Source organism: Mus caroli, chromosome 4 (genome assembly GCF_900094665.2).
Source record: "Mus caroli chromosome 4, CAROLI_EIJ_v1.1, whole genome shotgun sequence".
NCBI classification, from domain to species: domain Eukaryota; kingdom Metazoa; phylum Chordata; class Mammalia; order Rodentia; family Muridae; genus Mus; species Mus caroli.
Window position 1 is genome coordinate 17664707 of NC_034573.1, and position 11098 is coordinate 17675804.

The window sequence follows — 11098 nt, forward strand, 5'->3', positions numbered from 1 at the left end:
GATCATCTCATTAGATAAAGAGAAGGTTCTTGAAAAAATTCAACACTTGTTCATGATAAAAGTCCTGGATAGATTAGAGATACAAGGGACATGCTTCAATATAATATTGGCAGTTTACAGCAAGCCCATATCCAACATCAAACTAAAGGAACAGAAACTGAAAACAATTCCTCTATAATCACAAGCAAGGAAAGGCTCTCCACTCTATAATTATTCAATACAGTACTTGAAATCTTAGCTAGGGCAACTGAGGTAGATGAAAAGGATACAGTGTGAAAAGAAAGATGTCAAAGTATCTTTATTTGCAGACGATAGGATAGTATAGTGTTCCAACAATTACTTCCAGGAAAGTGCTACAGCAGATAAACACTTTCAGAAATGTAGGTGGATAAAAAAAATTTAACTGACAAAATTTAGTAACCTTAATATATACATATGACAAATGGTCTGAGAAAGAAGTCAGGGAACCAACACCTTTCACAATAGTCTTAAATAATATAAAATATGTCTAATCAAGCAAGTGGAAGACTTGCTTGATAAAAACTTCAATTCATTGAAGATAGATATTAAAGAAGTTATGACAAGATGGAAAAATCTTCCACATTCATGGATCTGTAGGATTAACATAGTAAAAAAAAAGGCATCCTATTCACCACATAAATAAACTTTAAAAAAACCACACATTCATCTCATTAGACAACTAAAAACCTTTGACAATATCGAACACCCACTCATTTTTAAAGTCTTGGAGAGATCAGGGATACAAGGCACATACCTAAACACAATAAAGGCAATAGACAGCAAGCCAATAGCCAACATCAAATTAAGAGAAACTTAAAGCTATTCCATTAAAATTAAGGACAATTCAAAACTGTCCACTCTCTTCATATCTCTTAATATGGAATTTGAATTTCTTGCTACATCAATAACACAGCTAAAGAGATCAAGGGGAAACAAATTGGAAAGGAAGAAGTCAAAGTATCACTATTGGCAAACGGTATGATAGTACATAAAAGTGATCTCAGAAATTCTACCAGAGAATTCCTACAACTGGTAAACTCCTTCAGCAAAGTGGTTGGGTAGAAGATTAGCTAAAAAATCAGTAGCCCTCTTTATACAAATGATAGACATATTGAGAAAGAAATCAGGAAAACTACACTCTTCATAATAGCCACAAATAATATAAAATATCTTGGTGTAACTCTAAGAAAGCAAGTGAAAGACCTATACGATAAGAACTTCTAGTCTCTGAATAAAGAAATTGCAGAAGATATCAGAAGGTGGAAAGATCTCCCATGCTCAGGATCAGTAGTATTAACATAGTAAAAATGGATATCTTACCAAAAGAAATCTATAGATTCCATGCAATTGCCATCAAAATTCCAACATAATTCTTTTGAGACCTTAAAAGAGCAATTCTCAACTTCATATAAAAATCAAAAACAAACAAACAAACAAAATCCCAGGAGAGTAAAAACTATTCTGTACAATAAAAGAACTTTTGGAGATATCACCATTCCTGATTTCAGGCTGTACTATAGATCAATAGTAATAAAAACCTCATGGTATTGGCATAGAAACAGACAGGTTGATTAATGAAATCTAGTTAAAGACCCAGAAATAAACACACAACACCTAGAGACACTTTAGTTTTGACAAAAAAGCCAAAACCATACAATGGATAAAAGAAAGCATCTTCAACAAATGGTGCTGATCTAACTGGATGTCTGAATGTAGCAGAATACAAATAGATTCAAATTGTTCACCTTGCACAGGGTTCAAGTCCACGTGGATCAAATATCAAGACATAAAACAGGATACACTAAATCTAATAGAAGAGAAAGTGGGGAATAGCCTTGAATGTATTGGTACAGGAGACAACTTCATGAACAAAACACCAATAGCTCAGGCACTAAGATCAACACCTAATAAATGGGACCTCAACAAACTGGAAAGTTTCTATAAGACAAAAACCATGATCACCAACACTACATCTGACAGAGAATTTATATAAAAAAAACATAGAGAACTCAAGAAGTTAGACCCCAACAAACAAAATACACCAGTTAAAAAATATGGGGTACAGAGGTAAACAGAAAATTCTCAACAGAAGAATCTTTAATGGTTGAGAAACTCTTAAAAGAAATGTTCAATTTTCTTAGTCATTAGAGAAATACAAATCAAAATGACTCTAAGATTTCATCTTACACCCATCAGAATGGATCAGAGGAAAAACTCATGCAACAGCTCATGCTGGTGAGGATGTGTAGCAGGGGGATCACTTCCTCCACTGCTGGTGGTAGTACAAACTGGACATCCACTCTGGAAATCAATCTGGCCATTTCTCAGAAAATTGGTAATAATTCTACCTCAAGACTCAGCTCTGCTACTACTGGTCATATATCTAAAAGATGTCCCATCACACCACAAGGATACTTGCTGAACTATGTTCGTAGAAGCTTTATTTGTAATAGTTAGAAACTGGAAACAATCCAGATGTTCCTCAACTGAAGAATGGATAAAGAAATTGTGGCTCGTTTACAAAATGGAATACTATCCAGCTATTAAAAGAAAGGGCATTATGAAATTTACAGGAAAATAGATGGGACTATAAAATATCTTCCTGAGTGAGGTAGCTCAGACACAAAAGGACATTCATGGTATATATTCACTTATAAGTGGATATTAGCTATGAAGTACAGTATAATCATATTATAATCAATAGACCCAAAGAAGCTAAACAAGAAGGAAGACCCAAAGGAGGATGCTTGAATTTCACTCAGCATGGGAAATAATATAGTTATCTGAAATAAATGGAGGGAGGGAACTGGGTGGGAGAGTGGATAGAGAGGGGGATGGGGAGTGGGAAATCAAGTGTGGGGAGACCTAGGGAGAAAGGGCCTGGAAAGTGAATGGAAATCAGCAGCTGGGGTGTGGGGGCATCTCTAGGATTGGCCAGAGACTGGATGGAATAGGACTGGAAAGGCTCCAGGGAGTCTATGAGGGTGACTTTAGTCTAGACTCGTAGAATTTGAGTATATGGAACCTGAAGTTGTCACCTCTTCTAGCCACACAGGACTCCCAGTGGAGGGGTAAGGACACCAACTCACCCACAAAATGCTTGAAACAATATATGTCCTGTGTACAGGATGTGTAGGGACAAAGATGAAACAGAGACTGAGGGGATGACCATCCAGTTACCAGTCCAACTTGAGATCCATCTCATGGACAAGAATGAAAACTTGGCATTATTAATGATACTTTGTTATGCTTGCAGACAGGAGCCTAGCATAACTCTCCTCTGAGCATTTCCACCCTGAAGCTGACAAGAACAGATACGAACACTGAACAGCAATCATTGGGTGGAGCTCTGGGAATCTTTTTTTTTTTTTAAATATTTTTATTAGGTATTTTCCTCATTTACATTTCCAATGCTATCCCAAAAGTCCCCCATACCCTCCCCCCAACTCCCCTACCCACCTACTCCCACTTTTTGGCCCTGGCATTCCCCTGTACTGGGGCATATAAAGTTTGCAAGTCCAATGGGCCTCTCTTTCCAGTGAAGGCCGATTAGGCCATCTTTTGATACATATGCAGCTAGAGTCAAGAGCTCCGAGGTCCGGGGTACTGGTTAGTTCATATTGTTGTTCCACCTATAGGGTTACAGATCCCTTCAGCTCCTTGGGTACTTTCTCTAGCTCCTCCATTGGGGGCCCTGTGATCCATCCAATAGCTGACTGTGAGCATCCACTTCTGTGTTTGCTAGGCCCCTGCATAGTCTCACAAGAGAGAGCTATATCTGGGTCCTTCCAGCAAAATCTTGCTAGTGTGTGCAGTGGTGTCAGCGTTTGGAAGCGATCCATTATGGGATGGATCCCCAGATATGGCAGTCTCTAGATGGAATCTTGTGGAAGTGTTGGGGGAAGTTCCAAAATGGATAGGGACAAGGCGACCAACAGAATAAGCTAGCTTGGACCTTTGAGGTCAGAGGCACAACCATCAACCAAATAGCAAGCAATGGACTAGACCTTGTCTCTCTTGAACATATGTAGCAGATATGCAGCTTGGTCTTCATGTGAGTCCCCAACAACTGGAGCAGGGGCTTTCTCTGAGTCTGTTGCCTGCCTATGGATTCAATTCCCCTAACTGGGCTGCCTTGTCTGACCTCAGTGAGAGAGGATGTGCCCAGACCTGCAGTGACTCAATCGACCAGAGTGGGTTGGTACCCAGCAGGGCCTCCCCCTTCTCTGAGGAGAAGAAAGAGGGATATGGTAAGGGAAAGGCTTATTTTTGGTGGGGAGGGGCTGGTAGGAGGCTGTCATAGAATGAAGAGTGAATAAATAAACATATTAATGGAAAAGTGGCATACTATCAAAAGCAGTCTATAGATTCAATTCAATAAAAAATTTCAGCGCAATTTTTCACAGATCTGGGAAGGAATAGAACAATGGAAACCTTGGATAACTACAACAGTCTTTAAGAATAAATGAACTGCTGTAATAGTCACCACCTCCAATTACACTAAACGGCTATAGTAAAACAAAACAAAACAAAACAAAACAAAACAAAACAAAACAAAACAAAACAAAACAAAGGAAAACAAAAACAACTCCACAATGGTTGGTATTGGTGCAAAACAGATATATTGACCAATGGGAGTGAACACTTAAAGAAATGTTCAACATCCTTAGCAATCGGGGGTATGTAAATTGAAACTACTTTGAGATTTCATCTTATATCTGTCAGAATGGGTAAGATCTAAAGAACAAATAATAGCTTATGCTGTGAGAATGTGGAATAAAAGGAACTCCCATCCATTGCTGGTGGGAGTGGAAACTCGTAGCTAGCTCCACTATGGATATTAATGTGGTGGTTACTCAGAAAGACGGAAATCTATTTACCTCAATATCCAGCTATGCTACTCTTTGGCATATATTAAAAGGATACTTCATCCTGCCTGAGAGATACTTGCTCCACCACGTTCACTGATGCTATATTTATAATAGCCAGAAACAACCCAGACGTCCCTCAACATAGAAATGAATAAAGAAAATGCAGTACATTTATACAATGGAGTATAACTCAGCCACTAAAAAGCTGACATCATGAAATTGGCAGGCAAATGGATAGAACTAAAAAAAAAAAAAATCAACTATGGTATGTCTTCTCTTATATGTGGATAATAGCTGTTAAGTAAATGATAATCCATAGAACCATAGAAGGTATGTATACAGTAAGGAACTAGAAGAAAAGTATTTCTTTTTAGGAAAGGGTTATAGGATAGTTATTCTATTCTAACTAGTAGGGGATGGGTTAGATGGAAGGGGTTTTGGAATGAGAAGATTAAGTGGGGAGGACGATCGGATGTTGTATGACGGCTGTGGCCTACATGAACCGGGTACACTTGGGAGGCAGGCTGGGCCTGAAAGAGACTTAGACGTCGAGAGAGATTACGGAGAACAAGACACGTTTTCTGTTCAAGGCCTGTGAGTTTACTAAGAGAGTGTGTTTATAAGGGGGAAGGTCCATCCCCCGCCAGTCCATTCTTGGTGTCTGGAGTCAGCCTGTAGGCGACATGCAGGATAGGATGTTCCTCCGGAATATCTCAGGGGCCTCTCAGCAGGTAGCAGTGTCTTGGAGGAGAACAGTGGCAGGTGACAGAGCAATAGAGCCATCTAGGTTGGAAGGCTCCACCCTAGGTAATCTCCTTATTAGTGGCAGCAAGGTCAAAGTCTGCTTCGAGGCTGGGGGAGGCTACAATTGGAGAAGTGGTTTTAGGCGGGAATACTGGGAGACAGCTTAAGTAAGGAACTTTTGAGGGGTAGTTTGGAAACCTGACACAGTAGAAACTTGCCAAAATATATACATATATGTTGTTGATCTAAATGAAATCACCAAGTAATGGGGGACATAGGGTCTCCAGTGGCCATGTCTTGATGCTAAAGAAGACTTCTAGTACTAGGACTGGGTTGCATTCAGTTGAGTTGTTGGCTAAGGGGGTTCTTTGGAAATACCCAGATAACCCAGGCTGTTGTCAATACAATGGGTTGCCCTCTGCAAGCTGGCAGCACAACCCCATTGCCTAGGACAGTCCACACACACAATTCATTGAACATGGAAAAGTCAAGATGGTGCCTACATAGAGTCTTTATCCCATATATCCCAGCATCTTTGGTCCGGAAAGGTACCCTGCAAGCTATCAAAAGAGAAAGGTGAATAGCAAATCAGCTACAAACCTTTAGTCTGAAATTGTGTAGTCCTGCAAGACATATTAGATATACTAAGGCAATGAAGGCACAAAACTTGTGGGAATAAGCAAGCAGTAACTGATTTGACTTAAAGTTCACTCCATAAGATGAAACCCTCATCAGCCACTACTTGAGTGAGCTAGAACCTGAGACTAGATAGTTCAGGGATCCAGGGTAAAACCAGATAATACTGTGCAAAAAGAAAAGCAATGTAGTGAAGAGCTGTCTCCTAAAAATATTTTGCTATGCTGATAGATGAGTACCTTGTTCAACCATCAAGAGGGAAGCTTCCTCCTGCAGGAGATAGGACCAAATATAGACCCCCTACAGCCAGATAGTACTCATAGATTTATAAGCATCTGAACATGTCTAGATTGTCTCCATCAAATCCTTCTGCTCAGGGACCTAGTAGAAGAGTAGCCACAAAGAGTATAAGAGCTGGAGGAATGGAGGACACCAAAAAACAAGGCCCTCTAAATTTCCATGAACAGAGAATGAAAGAGTATACACAAGGCCTGCACCAGTCTGCCTAGTTCTTTGTACTTATGTCATGGATGGCTCCAGTTTAGTGTTTTTATAGAATTCCCGAGTGTTTGATCAAGGGAACTCTTCTCTTGGGCTCTTTTCCTTCTGTTGGCCTATCTTGTCCAAATCTGGTGTGACAGTTTTTATTTTATCTCAATATATTTTATTTTGCTATATTTTGAATGAATGAATGAATGGAAACGACGCCACTAGAGTAAAGGTTAACAACTGAATTGTCACTTATACTTGCTGAGGGAGGGAAAAAATACTTTTTTCCAATGTAATGACCAGTCCAAGGCAATCCTCATGTTCAGGAGTTATAGTCCAAAATATAATGGACTACACAGTTTCATTGTGTGCTTTCATTTGGTTATACTTCGGTGGGGTTTTCTTTTGTTGTTGTTTGTTTGTTTGTGTGTTTGATTGATTGCTAGACTGCTTGATATTTTGGTGGTGTTTAGATTTGTTTTCTTGTTTTTTGAGAAAGAACTTAAAATTGAGTGAGTAGGGACATAGAGGATCTGGAATTACTAGGAGGAAAAGAATATCAGCAAAAATATTTAAATTTAAGAATTGTTTTAAATAATAAAATAGTGCGAAACCATATCCCCAAATAAATACTCCAATGAGCTAAATATTTTATTGCACTTTTTCTTAATTCCCATGTTTCAGCTTCACTTGTAATGGCTCTTCTTGCTTGTAAACTTCACATACCTGGGAAGAAGGAGCCCTAGTTGAGGAATTGACTCCATCAGATGATTGGCCTATGTGTATCTCTGTGGAACACTTTATTGATTGCTAATTGAAGAGGAGCCAGGCCACTGTGGATAATGTCACCCATGGGAAGGTGACCTTACTCTTATAGGCAAGTCAGTAAATTGCATTCCTCTGTGGTTTCTGTCTGCTAAGTTCCTGTCCTGACTCCCCATAATGGTGGCTGTTATGAGGAAGTGTAAGCCAAATGACCCTTTCCTCTCCAATCTTGTTTTGCTCAGTGTGATATCACAGCAAAAGAAAGAAAACAAAGACATGACATAATAAAATATGATGATATACATGTATTATAGCTACACATTAAGAGTATTCTTTAAAACCCAGTCATTCCCTTTCCAGGAAACAGAATGGAAGTGTTCTCAATACATCGAGGTAAAACTGTCTTGGTTTTATCTACTGGTGATTTTGACCTGGGATGCCTGGTTTTGTTTGATGGGTCAGCTGCGGTTTCTAACTTATGAAACAACTAATACTCTCTGGGTTCTGTTCTATGTGTTCATCCTGGTTGGTAAGAGTACTTTGCAGAAATGAGTCAGAGTTGCTCCACATTCTGGGGAGTCGAGGTAAGCTTTGTAAGGATGAAGCAGACAGGGCTGGTGAATGATTGTGCCCTTATGGAGTATTGATTACATTCTGGGGGGTTATTGATCTAGATTATACTTGTTGGATAGGTTTGTGATGAATGGATTATGCAAATTTTCTCCTTGACATTCCTTTAACCTTAGAGACTATTTCCTATTCTGAAATTTTAGCTAAAGGTATTCTCTCTCTGTTTTTTCCCCATCTATCTCTCTCAGGTTTTTTGACTTTCCCTGTATCTCTCTGCTTCTCTCCCTCTTAATAACTAAGTGATACCCAGAAAGTACATGGATATTTATGAGCCCTTTCTTAAGGCAATTTTGCATTTATTTCAAAAAATTTCACACACAAGGAAAAATGTTGATTTATTTAAATTAGTGAAAGAAAATTCTGCAGAGTATCCACTTCAACTACAATTCCAATTACTTTTTCCTTCACCCATCAAAATCATGTGAAAATTATAGAAGTCTCAGCACCAAAGTTTGCAAACTCAAGAGACAGAGTATTTTTTTTTTCAGAATGCATGTTGTTAAAACATTTCTGTAAGCCACCTCCCTTTTAAGGTAATATAAAAGATTCCAATATGATATGCAGAAATATTACTTCATTGCAATAAGAAGACACTGTGGCACAGAGACACCTCTAGTAAGTCATTCCTTGCTGATGCTGTTTATTTTTAGCACAAAAGTTGGATTGGTTGTGTTGTACACAACAGTGGATACAAATCCAGTCTGACTTAGGACAGTATCATAGCCACTGTCATTCCATGGCTATTGCAGTTTAACACAAATGAAATAAAAACTGTATCAGATGCATTTCAAATGCACAAAAGCCACGTATGTTGGTAGTGGCTATTACCTGTGGAACACAGATCATAAAGCATTAATTGTATTATAGAATTTCCCATCAAACAACAAAGAAACTCACAGCTTTAGTTGAGACCATGAGTTTTTGTTGCTGTTGTTTCTTGTTTGCTTGTTTGTTTTATCAAAGCTTGAGCTAGTCTTTGGAAGACTGAGCAAGTCTATAGGATTGTAATATTATCTCAATGTGTATGTGCACACCGCACACACATATATTTATACACACATATTAACACACACACACACATACACACACACACACACACACACACACCACTAGCCCTAAGGCATTCAAAGTTCAATTTGTTCATTCCACTTCACGATCACAGCCCACTTCACATTTTGATTTAGCAAACACCTCACCACATTTCTTGTCAGTCCGGACATGCCTTAGGGGTATGGAATCCATATTACACCTCACTATTTCTTTTAATTACCTCTCAAAGTGCTAGGTACAAGATACTTCCTTTCTGAAAGGCACTTGCAAGGCTGAAATGGAACAGAGTCGATTGTTATGGTTTACTTATGGATTGTCCCTCATGTTGTGAAAGCTTGGTCCTAAGGTGACAATATTAGAAAGTGGCAGATCTTTAAGAGAAAAGGGTCTGGAAAGAGAGGCCCATTGGACTTGCAAACTTTATATGCCCCAATATAGGGGAATGCCAGGGCCAAAAGAATGGGAATGGGAGGGTAGGGAAGTGGGGGGGCGGTATGGGGGACTTTTGGGATAGCATTGGAAATGTAATTGAGGAAAATATGTAATAAAAAAATAAAAGAAAATGAATTAGAACTTGAAAAAAAAAAAAGAGAAAAGGGTTTTGTATAACATGGTATCCCATGACTCTATGTGCCCTCAACAGTCAGGAAGTCACAATTTGAGCGGCTGCCTGGGTTACATCGCAAGACCACAAACAAAGAAACAAACAAATGAATGAACAAGCCCAGCAGAGCATCTTGTGTTGTAGTACGGAAAGGTTTCTAATAGAGAGGAAACTAGGACTTTGCTGCTCACTTACACGAGTGTCCCTTCTACCTGCTGCCAATTCTCTTTCAGCATCTGTCATGTTACTCAGCCACAGCCCTCATGAAGTGCTCTTTGGACATCCTGTCAACAAGAATCATGAACCAGGCAGACCTGTCTTCTTTACACATTACTTAGTGTCTGGCATTCTATTAAGCCAGACTCTGACACCTATTAACATCCACCCACACTGATGCTGTGCATTCTGACTGCTTAGTAACTCTGTGCTGACTGGCTAACCTGAGAGAAGAGTGTTCGCCCAGGTACAGTTCTCAAGTGTCTAGGTATCTGTGGGAGCAACATTTACAGAGGTCTAGAGAAGCAAATGGTACCAGTCAGTGCCAAAACTACTTTGGTAGGCAAATTCCCATCACTCTTGTTGAAAGCCAAATGACAGGGAAGCAACTTTTAAACCATAGGCTCAATACCTGGAAATCTGGACACTTGTTTGCCACTCAGTTCACCCTGAATTGTGCAATCCAAACAGAAACAGTTCTCAAACTGGCTACTGACAACCGCGTTTCTAATCATGACAGCTATGATAAAGTACTTGTCCATTCTTTAAATCGGTGTAAAGAACCTCTTTTATGCAAAGATGTGTACTTGATAGTGGAGACAAAACAGAAAAAGGGAAGTAGATAGCATACAAAGATCAAACCAATATATTGTTTAAGCTTGCAAGGCTCTGTCAAGTAGACCAGAATGGTCGAATGAAAGAATATTGGGGGAAAATAGGAATAAACTTAGATTCAATTAGCAGAGAAACCCATCTGACAGAGGAGACCTGAAGAATGAGAACAGCCAGGTTGAACAACAAAGGCCTCTTAAAAGGATGGTTTGAGAGGCCACATCCGGCCGGATCAGCGCCAGGGTAGCGGGAGCACAGGGTTGCCTGACACCCGCCAGCTACCCACGACCCCCGCCCAGGATTTTGGGACTGCTGGTGAGTGGAACACAGCTTCTGCTCCAGTCCAATCACGCGGGACCTGAGACTGCTCTGGCTGGGGAGAGAGAAATCCGGCCTACATAGGGCCACAACCCTCTTCCGGTCAGAAAAGCACCCGGGCAGCTGGGGCGCAGGGTCTGCT